This window comes from Panthera uncia, chromosome B1 (assembly GCF_023721935.1).
Source record: "Panthera uncia isolate 11264 chromosome B1, Puncia_PCG_1.0, whole genome shotgun sequence".
Classification (NCBI taxonomy): domain Eukaryota; kingdom Metazoa; phylum Chordata; class Mammalia; order Carnivora; family Felidae; genus Panthera; species Panthera uncia.
In genome coordinates this window covers 144,342,268-144,355,266 of record NC_064811.1, presented here as the reverse complement: position 1 = coordinate 144,355,266, position 12,999 = coordinate 144,342,268, and positions in this window count along the sequence as shown.

The following is a 12,999-nucleotide window of genomic DNA, read 5'->3' as shown; positions in this document are numbered from 1 at the left end:
ATACTGTATGATTCCACTTATGTGAAATATCCAGAGCAGTCAAATTCATCGAAATATAAAGTTGGATGGTAGTTGCCAGGGGCTGGGGGGAGGCAGGAAAATGGGGAGCTATTAATGAATGAGTATAGAGTTTTAGTTTTACAAGATAAACAAGTTCTCGAGATCAGCTGCACAACTTAACATTATTAAATTTAATATGTATACTTAACATTATTGAAACATATACTTAAAAGTAATTAGGATGGTAGGGGCACCTGGGTGATTCAGTCAGTTAAGTATCCAATCTTGATTTCAACTCAGGTCACGATCTCGCAGTTTTTTGGGTTCAACCCCCTGTCAGGGTCCAAGCTGATAATGCAGAGCCTGCTTGAGAATCTCTCTCTCCCTCTCTGTCTCTACCCCTCCCCGGTGCATGCATGTACTCTCTCTTCCTCTCTCTCTCTCTCTCTCTCTCTCTCTCCAAATAAATAAATAAACTAAAAAAAAAAGTAGTTCAGATGGTAAATTTTGTATTACCATATTAAAAAATAATTTGAAAAATAAACCACGTTCTTGCCTTTTGATAAACCACTAGCTTTCAATAAGGATGAAACAATTAATTATTATTAATAATCTTCCACTTTATTCTCTTATTTCTTCCATATAAGTGGCATTTAAGAACTGGAGAACTAAAAATTGGAAGCCATATAAAAAAGAGTAATGGATTAAATCCCATGATACTTGTATACTATGTCATATGACACCAAAAGCTAGAAATCTAAAATATCCAAAAATAAATCTAAAAAATCAATAGTCATTTAAAAGAATATTTGACCTTCCTACTCGGAGAGAAATTCAAAGTGAAATGACATAAATGTTTCACCCATATTAGCAAAAATTAAAAGACTGCTAACTTAGAATATTGGTGAAGGTATGTGAGGAGACAACACTGTCTACTGACAGAAATGTAAACAAGTGAATTATTTGGTAAGGCAATTTAGCAGTTATCTGTTATAACTTTAAATGGCATATACTTTGAACTAGCAATTTTACTTCAATTATATCCAAAAGAAATGTTATGCATGCCCTAAATCTCTTTATGATGACACTCATTGCCAAAATGTTTATAATAAGAAAAGTCTGAATAAAGTGGAAGTCCATCAACTGGGGGGTAGGGTGGGGTTTAGAGAAGGTGTGTGGGAATGAAGTAGATCTCCATATACTGGCATGGAGAGATCTCTATGACACTTAGGTGAAAAATAAGTAGCTTTTGGCTTGATCCACTTAAAAAAAAAAAAATATATGTATATATATATATATATATACACACACACATGAATACATACATGTGTGTATAAATTCATAGAACAGATGGGATTCAATCTACTAACAGTGCTTTATCTTTCATGGAGGTAAGTAGGTGTTAAGGTGTTGATAAAGGGAGATTTTCAAGCTTCTTTCCCTTTACTTTTCTATTGTTCATTATGGATATTAGTTTTCTTCTGTTGTATCTAGGTATTACTTCCATGCAAAAAGTAAAGCATAATAATAAATAGTTAAATATTTTTAAAAATCATTCCTTTATTTTCTCAATTCTTGAGTCAGAATTCAGGGCATGGCCTGTTAGATTCTCTACTCAGAGTCTCACATGCTAAAATCAAGGTATTTTTCACCTGAAGTTTAGGGTCCTTTATCAAGCTCCCATGGCTGTGGGAGAAATCAGTTTTTTTTCTAGCTGTAGGACTAGGTCCCCATTTCCTTGCTGGTTGTCAGCCTAGGAGTCATTGTCAACTCCAAGATGCCTGTATTTCATATCGCAGGGCCCCTGTAGGGTGTCCCAACATGGATGTTTACTTTCTCCTAGGTTATCTGGAGGGCATTACTCTGACTTCTTCCTCTGCAACCAGTCTGACTGAACTCTGTTATTCAAACACTAACCTGTTTATGTCAGGGTAACCCAAGATAATCTCCCTTTCTTAAAATCAGCTGTGCCATTTGACAAAAACTAATCACAGTGGTGAACTCCACCATATTCCCAAGGAATTATGCAGTGTATGTACACCAGGGTACAGAGATTTGGGGAATCATCTTAGAACTCTCCCTATCAAACATATATTTGTATCAGATGCAAATTACCTTTTATATTTTATATCACATTGTGGTTTTTCATCTATATGAATTACCTTTTGGGGCCTATACCTGTTCCTTTAGATCTCTCTGCCTTACATTTACTTGTATACCTTATAGCGTTCATCCCAGAACCCTACATGTAAAAGTTGTTCAAAATTGAGAATTGGCTAGTAGCTGAATAAATAGAACACATAAAATACACAAAAATGATTTTATGATCTAAAAGAAAGAATCACATATTATAATTTTTTTAGGCCAAGCATGTTTTAGTGTATAAATTGAGTAATGCCTTACAACAGTTTGGTAAGTGACTTTTTTTTTTAAAACAAACAAAAAAAATACTCCATACACTTTAAAAGCAAATTTTAAGCTATTTATAAGTTTTCAACCATCATGCAAATCATTATTTAAACATGAACAAAAAACAAATCTTAATATGGCAATGTACTGTTTCTAAATGGATACTTTTCTGAAAAAAAAAGTATTCTCAAAATGAAAATCTATACTATAATCAGTGGCCTGGAAAACAGGACAGAATAGACTCTATAGTTTTAATTTCCTAAATTTTGCTGCTGTTGCAGATACGTTGGCAGAAGTTAATGTTATTTTAGACCAAGGTTAAAAAGTTAAAAGGGGAAAGATTATATTGAACTACTACTGGTTTAATCAATACTGGCTACTTGTTGCTTTGTCGAGTTTCTATTTGGCAAGAAGCATATAGAGATTCCAAATTAAAATAAGGAGCATAATATATATAGATATTAATAATCAATAGCCTTCAAAATCAAGTTAATGCTTTGTGCATTGGTGGCAAATATTGTGAGGGGGGTGCCTCCTATTGTCCAGAGAGAAAAAGAAGTACTTCTTACCCAAGCTTTGGAATCTCTGTTGCACTGTTTTTCTCTCCACACACACAGTGGCCAGGAGTTGGGTTAGCTTCTTCCAGTTTGTATATGTGTGGTAAATTCCAGACATCTGAGGGAAAGGAGATGAATATACTAGGTGTGATAACGTCTCACGCCTATACTATTGGGAATTGTGATCAAGAGCACAGCCTCGAGAGTCAGTTTGACTATAGAGACATCTGAAAAACTTTACCACTGACAAAAACCATAACTTTTATTTCCTTTAAGTCTGAAAAATAATGTACTCTTCTGGATAATGATCAGAACATTTCTACTGTTGTCAGCTTTGCCTGATTTGATACTGACCTCCTGCCATGTGGCCTTTACACTGGCTGTTCCTAAGCATAGAACAGTCTTCTCACAGCAGACCACAGTTGAGAAAACTTTGCTCAAACGTACAAAAAACTATTTATAATTGTGTAATTCTGCTCATTCTACAGGGTGAGGAAACATATAGGACATGCTTTAATGGAGTTACTATTAAACAGTCAATTTGACTTCTGGGTTACATTTATAAAGATAAAGACAGGCAGAATATTCTGTTAAAACTATTTAAAAAATTGGCAAATTCCTAATTCCAGGTTTCTTGCATATACAAGATGCTCCTACGAAAGCATAAGTATCAATAATGTTTTTTGAAAAACAATTCTCATAGGAAAAGTAATAGTTTTGAACAGATGGTTAGAGATATTTAAGACGTTTTATCAACTTTCCTTCCTGAAATTAAGTAAATCATTTTCTAGGTATCACTAGATCCCTTTCCTTCCCCAGGGTTCCTTTAAGAATCAGTGACTTGGAAAATGACCCTCTTTAAAACATTGTTCTTAGGTGTCATAATTTGCCTGAAATGTCATTATCGTATTCAAACTTTATAAGATTTTATCTGAATAAATTATTTCAATGTTTGAACAGATATTAAATGTTAAAGTATATGTAACAAATTCTAAAAGAATTGAGCATTGGAATTAAAAAATAATAAATCAATACAGATGTTTTACCTTTTCATATGGAACTTTTAAACATACCCTAAATACAGAATGTAGTAATAAGAAACCCCTATGCACGACCACCTACTTCAAGTGTCAACTCAAGACCAATGTTATCCCTTGAATATTTGAAGTAAATTCTAGATAGTCATATCATTTAATTGCCAAAAATTTAAAAGATAATAATAGCAAAAATGTAGTAAAAATGCAGGAAAAAATTTCAATGATGTTTTCTACATCTAAAAAATGTATGTAATAATAACTACAAAGAACACTCAAGACAAGTAACTCAATCACTGTTCAAATACCTATATATTTAAGTACATTTTCTTTACAAATAAAAACTCATTATTATATACCTCTGTCTACAGCTATATATCTATCTTCTGTAGTTACACAATAGAAATATATGGGGCCCTCTATTCTTTACCTTGTTTTTTTCCCATTAACTGTTTCAGATACCTACTACTGTAGAACATTCCACCCCAACACTTAATGCTTTAAAAATATTGTGATTTATTATCTGATTTTGTCAGTTGACTGCATAGTTCTGGTCTTGCCTGAGGTCTTTCGTTCATCTGCATCCAGCTGCTGAAATACAGCTGGAGTCTGCCAATTTTATTGGTAAAAGGCCACAGAGTCACTTTCGTAACTATTCAATTTTTTTGCATGAAAACAGACCTAGACAGTCAATAAGCAAATAAACGTTATTGAAGTCCAATAAAACATTATTTACAAACAAAGGTGGTAGACCAGATTGGGTCCAGTTATTGTATTTTGCATATTCTTGCTCTTGAGCACTAATTATTCATTTAACAAACTTGTTTAAAATTTTACTATGAACTAGTCAATACGTAGGCTGGATTCACTTTTCCACCAATTTCAGGTATCAGCATAACTATTCTTTTATGCTATAAAATGACTTGAAGCTTACCTGAGGATTGGATTATGTTTAGTTCAAAAATAAACTCACTATAGTGTATGGTACAACAGGGCCGCCACTTTCCACATGTCTATAATAATGTCTTCCTTACATTAGCATGAATTGAGTTTATGATCTGTGATTGAATGAAATATTTTTGTATCACATAGGCCTAATAAATTTTTCCATTTTTCGTAATAAATATTTTATATTTTAACATCTTTTACTATAATGTTAAAATAGTATGGTCAGAGTTTTTAGGTTAGTTAATAAATGTTAATGGTTGTATGTATATAATATGAAATATGTATAATATATTAATATACATAATATTATATACATATTATACATAATTATACATAATATATACATATTTATTATATGTACATTATATACATCTATTATATATTATATACATATATATTATACATAATATATAAATAATGTATATACAAATATACATTATATAATATGAAATATATATAATCAGAAATATTACATATATTATGAAATATTACATATAATATGAAATATATTATGAAATATTACATATATTATGAAACATTACATATATGAAACATATAAAATGAAATACTACATGTTACATGAAATATTACATATAATATGAAATATTATATATGAAGACCTAAGACATAAGTTACTCAGTTTTATTTCCGTTGAATACCTCCTTAGGTATACAAACAACAGCGACCACAAAATAAGAGGAGACAATATAGATGCAGAGTGGTTTGCCCAAAGCTAAATTTTCATGCATTTTCTCTTCCTCGACCTACCCTGTGTTCTGTTTTCATCTAATCCCACAGTTTAAAACCACATTTAGTTGGATGTCTTCTGAATTTTCTACATCGGGTCCATCTAACTCCACTGAGCTACAGACTCTAGAACTACACTGTCACTGTTACTTAGATCTTACGGGACACCGCATCCTAGACATGTGTTCACACCAATTCCCAAGGCCGTTGACCCGTTGCTTTCCTCCTGATTTCTCTGTAGCTCTCACAGAAAGAGATAACAATGAGATTAAAGCCCAAGTTTTCATGGAAAGCCTTTAACGCCCTTCTCTGTATCCGATGACCTGCATGTGCTCCTGATGCCAGAGGTCCTGAACCAATGCCTGGATATGATACATAACGAGATATTGTACATAATATGATATTATACATAATATGACATAGTATACATAATATGACTAATTTTACATAATATGACATATTATACATATTATGAGATATATGTAATATGAGATAGTATACATAATATGATATATTGTACATAATATGAAATATTATATATTAAGATGCAAGATATAAGTTATTCAGTTATATTTCTGTTGTATACCTCCTTAGATATATAAACAACAGCAAGTACAAAATAAGAAGAGACAATGTAGATGTATGTTTTCACAGAGTGGTTTGCCCAAAGCTAGATTTTCATTTTCTCTTCCTCTTTTGACCTACCCTGTGTTCTGTTTTCATCTAATCCCATATTTTCATATTATATATAATATTTTATATTATATATAAGGTTTCATATTATATATAGTATTTCATATTATATATAGTATTTCACATTATATATAGTATTTCATACTATGTGTAGTATTTCATAGTATATATTACGCTATACTATATTTCTTAGTATATATAGTATTTCATAGTATATGTAGTATTTCATAGTATATACAGTCTATCATAGTATATGTAGTATCTCATAGTATGTATAGTTTTTCATAGTATATATGGACTATCATAGTATATATGGTATTTCATAGTATGTATATATTTCATAGTACATATAGTCTATCATATTATATATAGTATTTTATAGTATATATAGTCTATCATAGTTTATATAATATTTGATATTATATATAGTCTATCCTAGTATATATAGTATTTCATAGTATACAAATTATTTCATAGTATATATATTATTTCATAGTATATATATAGTCTAACATAGCATAGTCTATCCTAGTATATATAGTATTTCATATTATATATAGTCTATCATATTATATATAATATAAATATAAATAATATATAATATAAATATATAATATGAATATAATATGTATATTTCATATTATACATATTTTGTGTTATATATTATTTCAAATTATATATAATATTTCATATTACATTATTTCAAATTATATATAATATTCCATATTATATACAATATTTTCAAATTATATATATTTCATATTATATATAATATTTCAAATATTATATGTAATATTTCATATTATATATATTTTATGTTAGTATTTCAAATTATATATAGTATTTCATATTATATTTCATATATTGTTTCATATTATATACAGTATTTCATATTATATATAGTATTTTATACTATATATAAAATTTCATATCCTGGCATTGGTTCAAGACCTCTGACATCATGAGCACATGCAGGTCATAGGATACAGAGAAGGGCATTGAAGGCTTTCCGTGAAAACTTGGGCTTTAATCTCATTGTTATCTCTTTCTGTGAGAGCTACAGAGAAATCAGGAGGAAAGCAAAGGGTCACCGGCCTTGGGGATTGGTGTGAGGACATGTCTAGGATGTGGTGTCCCATAAGATCTAAGTAACAGTGACAGTGTACGTCTAGAGTCTGTAGCTCAGGGGAGTTAGAAGGACCCAATGTAGAAAATTCAGAACACATCCAACTAAATATGGTTTTTAAACTGTGGGATTAGATGAAAACAGAACACAGGGTAGGTCAAGAGAGGAAGAGAAAATGTGTGAGAATCTAGCTTTGGGCAAACCACTCTGTGAAAGCCTGCATCTACATTGTCTCCTCTTATTTTGTGGTCGCTATTGTTTGTATACCTAAAGAGGTATACAAGTGAAATATAACTGAATAACTTATGTCTACGTCTTCATATATATGATATTTCACATATATGTTATTTCATATTGTATATGATATTTCTTAATATTCATATTTCATATCCTGGCATTGGTTCAGGACCTCTTGCATCGGGAGCACACGCAGGTCATAGGATACAGAAAAGGTCGATGAAGGCTTTCCATGAAAACTTGGGCTTTAATCTCACTGTTATCTCTTTCTGTGAGAGCTGCAGAGAAATCAGGAGGAAAGCGAAGGGTCACCGGCCTTGGGGATTGGTGTGAGGACATGTCTAGGATGTGGTGTGCATTAAGATCTAAGTAAGAGTGACAGTGTCCATCTAGAGTCTGTAGCTCAGTGGAGTTAGATGCACCTGATATAGAAAATTGAGAACACCCAACTAAATGTGGTTTTAAACCGTGGGATTAGATGAAAACAGAACACAGGGTAGGTCAAGAGAGGAAGAGAAAATGCGTGAAAATTTAGCTTTGGGCAAACCACTCTGTCTGTGAAAACCTGCATCTACATTGTCTACTCTTATTTTGTGGTCGCTGTTGTTTGTATACCTAAGGAGGTATACAACTGAAATATAACTGAATAACTCATGTCTTACATCTTCATACATAATATTTCATATTATGCATAATATTTAATATTGTATATGTACAACCATTAACATTTATGAACTAACCTAAGAACTCTGAATATAAATATGTGTGTATATACATACATATATATACATATATATGGGGTGTGTATATGTATTTAGTATACTTAGAAATACTTAGAAATAAAAAAATCTGTCAATGTAAGTTAAAGTTTTATCCCTTCTGAAAATATTTTGCTTGAATTTTATTTTATTTGAAATCACTGTTAGAATGTAGGTATACCCTGTGATGATAATGTTGAAATACTGATAAAACCAATGCTTTTAGTAAAAATGTTAAAAGTAATCATAATTAAATCAACAATTGATGAACTACCTAATTGGCCTAAAAGAACTGTAAGATATTGAAAACTATACCATATACGATAATGATTATTGACTATGACGATGGGAGGGATTCTTCAAACTTTTTTTTGTTTGTTTTTTAAACTTTATTTGAGAGAGAGAGAGAGAGAGAGAGAGAGAGAGAGAGAGAATCCCAAGCAGGCTCAGTGCTGGCAGCGCAGAGCCCAGCTCAGGGCTGAGTCTCACAAACCATGAAATCATGACCTGAGCCAAAATTAAGAATCAGATGCTTAACTGACTGAACCACCCAGGCTCCTGCAAACATTCAATGAATGAATAACATTCAATGAATAAATAATTTTTACATTTTGAACCATATGAAGTGTTCCAGGATATTAAAACAAAAGTTGGAAACTGATTCACCATATTTCATAAATTCCAAATGATGTATTTTTCCACATTCTAGTATCTATTAAGAAAAATTACTTCAATTGACATTTATTTGCTTGCTTTAACAAATTCTGCTTGCTAGGCAATAATATCATAGGTATTACTCAATTATGTACGGTTTTGGTCATAGCTGTTTATATTATTGCAACTTCAATTATGTGCATAGAACATAAAAAAGTCTGTCTTTTCAAGAGAAGGAACTTCACTAGTGTAAGAGAACTACACAAACATGAGAGGGGAGAGATTTCCTTTACAATATTGAAAGCAGAATTTTCTCCACAGCTCATGGAATATGAACAAGAAATGAGGCTGGTTAAAATTCATTTTGACTAGACATCCAAGATACTGATTTAACCCAGCAAATGTTTCAGTTCTTGATACACTGCATGAACATGCATCTGAACAATTAAAAGAATAACCTCACCAAAATAGAATGACTTGATTGTCATTCATTGTAACATAAGCAAGCAGCCACCAACACGAAAATATGTGTAAAATGAAAGTAATAATATCTGAGTTAAAAATTATTCAGAAGAGTCTGATTCTGAAATTGAACATATTTTAGGAATAATTTAACCATATCATTTTCTATGCATTTAACACATTTTATCTCCTAGTATTCATAATCAGATAAAGCATTTTAAAATGCAAATAACCTTCTAAGTGACATTTAAGTCTTCTCTAGAGTTCATTTTGGTTTGAGCTATATCCCTATAATAATGTAGTCTAAGAACTCTGTTCAAAGCTGCATAATATATAGCTTCATTATACCAATTTAATAAGCTATTAGGTTTCTCTTTTTCCTTTGAAAATATGTCTTATTTTTTATATATACTCAGGAGAACTTATGTAAAAACATACATATATACACACTCATACACACATGCATACATACATACACGCCTATGAAGAGTAGATTACCTAGTTCATAGGAAATATTTGATATTTTTTACATTGCTTTCTTAAATTTTTAATTTTTTATTGAAATATAGTTGGCATACAATATTGTATTAGTTTCAGCTTTAGAACATAGTGATTCAACATTTATATACAGCATGAAATGATCACTATGGTAAGTCTGTTATCATCTGTCATCACACTAAGTTACTACAGTGATATTGAGTCCATTCTCTGTACTGTACTTCATATCCTGTGACTTATTTCTTTTAAAACTGCATAATGCATAAATATATACACCAACAATGCATAAGGATTTTTTCCCCACATCTTCACCAATATTTGTTGTATTTTTGATAGTAGCCATTCTGACAGGTGTGAAGCGGTATCTCATTGTGGTTTTGATTTGCATTTGCCTGACGATGAGTGATACTGAGCTTTTCATGTATCAGCTGTCTGTATATCTTCTTTGGAAAAATGTTTATTCAGATCTGTCCATTTTAAATTGGATTACTTTCTTTCCATGGAGTTGTAGGAGTTTTTTAAATATATATTTTGTATATTCACTCCTTATTGAATATATCATTTGCAAATATCTTCTACATTCAGCACATTCCTTTTTTATTTTGTAAATGGTTTCCTTGGTTGTGCAAAAAGTTTTAGTTGGATGTAGTCCTAGTTGTTTATTTATGCTTTTGTTTCCCTTGCTTGAAGAGATAGATCCAAAAAATATTGCCAGGACTAGTGGCCTAAAGTTTCCTGCTCATGTTTTGTTTGAAGAATTTTGTTGGTATGTCTTATTTAGGTCCTTGGTCCATTTTGAGTTTATTTTTGTGTATGGTGTAAGAAAGTGATCCAGGTTCATTCTTTTTCATGTAGCTGACCAGTTTTCTCAGCTCCATTTATTGAAGAGACCGTCTTCGTGCCACCCCGCCCCCCGCCCCGCCTTTGCCTCCTTTGACATAGTGTAATTGACCATATAAGCATGGGTTTATTTCTGGGCTCACTATTCTGTTCCATTGATCTGTGTTTGTTTTTTGTCAGCACGATACTATTTTGAATAGTATAGTTTTGTAAGATAGTTTGAGATTTAGGAGTGTGCTTTCAGCTTTGTTCTTTCTCAAGATTTCTTTGGGAATTCAGGGTTTTTGTTTTTTGTTTTTCGTTTTCTGTTTGTTTGTTTTTTTTCTTTTTGTGGTTCCATACATCAGGGTCTTCTTTTGTATTTGATTTCATGATCTGAGTTTTTAACCAAGTTAGATTTATTTTATTTTTGGAATATATATAATTTTAATATGCTTCAACTCTCAAATAATATAAAAAGAAATTCTTAGCAAAGTCTTATTCTCATTCTTTTCACTGTGCTTCTAATGCTAAATATATTCTCATAATAACTACATACTGGTTTTTAGCAACCTTCCTTTTATTCTTAATAGCCACATACTATTCTATTGTAAGGATGTCTTCTATGAATGGGAGTTTGGATTGTTTACAACATTTTGCTGTTACACATAATGACCCAATGAATAATAGTGCCAATTTTGGTTTTGTATTTATTTAGCAATACACATATACAAATAAAAATTACATTTATGATACATTCTTAGAAGTGAGATCATTGGACCAAAGAGTACATCAACATGTACATTTTTTTACATATTGCTACATGCCCTCCAGCAGTTTATAAAAGGGTGTTTTCCTATAGATTCCTCAATAGTGTATTGGCAAACTTTTTAAATTTTTGCCTTTGTGAGGCATGAAAAATAATCTTATTAAAGTCTTCTTTTTTTCTTTTTTCTTTTTGAAAGGGGAATTAATAACTTACATTTCCAAAGAAAACAGAAAATGCTCTGTTGTGTAGAGCCACAAGAGAAGCATAGGTTTTGATCAGGAGGCAAAAGCAGCCTGGGGGACAGCCTGAGCTAAACCTTTTAATGGGGTTTCCAAAGGCAAGGCAAAATAGAACAAACAGCATAGGGCTGGTTAGTAAGAATAGTTCCGGCAGGCTTATGGCCATAAGATTGGTCTCTAGTTGCCTTGTTCCTGGTTCTGGGATGATCTGAGCCATGGAAATACGGGCTTGGTGTGTAAGAGTTAGGTAAAGGGAGTTTGGTGTATAGACTCAGAATTGGTTGGTTTGTGTATAAGGGCACACACCCTGTGAGCTCTTTTCTATCTCTAAGAATTGGTTGGATTGGTCTCTTTTTGGCAAACAAGATTTTTAAAATGTCATAATATATGGAAAAAAAAGACAGGATTAATATGTGGATGAATGGACTATGTGACTTCAAAATTTCTTACTGTCTTAGAGTACATTTCATCCATGGTAAGATACAGAGAAAATATAGAGTCCTTCCCATTATTTAATTGGGGTTTGCAAGGATAATCCTAGATGCTATGTTAATGAACTCTGAAGTACTATTTTGTAATTTGAGTATTTCAGGGTGGTGCTTAGAGTCTGGTCTGGTCTAATTGAAAACCTTGGCTCTTAATAGGAGTGGATGGCTGAGTTTTAACTTATTTTTCCATTCATTTTATACTTTTCCTGACCAAAGTATATCTCTTAGGATATTAGTTTGAACACTAGATAGTTCTATATTCATAGAACAATATCAAATAATTGTAGTAAGATTTAAAGAAATATACCTATATATAACTCAATTCAGTACCTCTCTTTGCTCTCCATTAGCATAATTTAATGTGATTCTTAATTTTTTTTCCTTATGAGTTTTAATACCTGAATCAAAAGACTGTGGTGATGGTGCTGTGCTTTTGAATCGCTTGGCATAGAGTCTTAAGAGATAGTACCTATTTGGGCTTTGATGCATTTCTAGTAGAATAATGCTTGGTGTTACCCCTTCTCAGGAAATGTTCCATTTACAAATCCTTGCTGGTTTTTG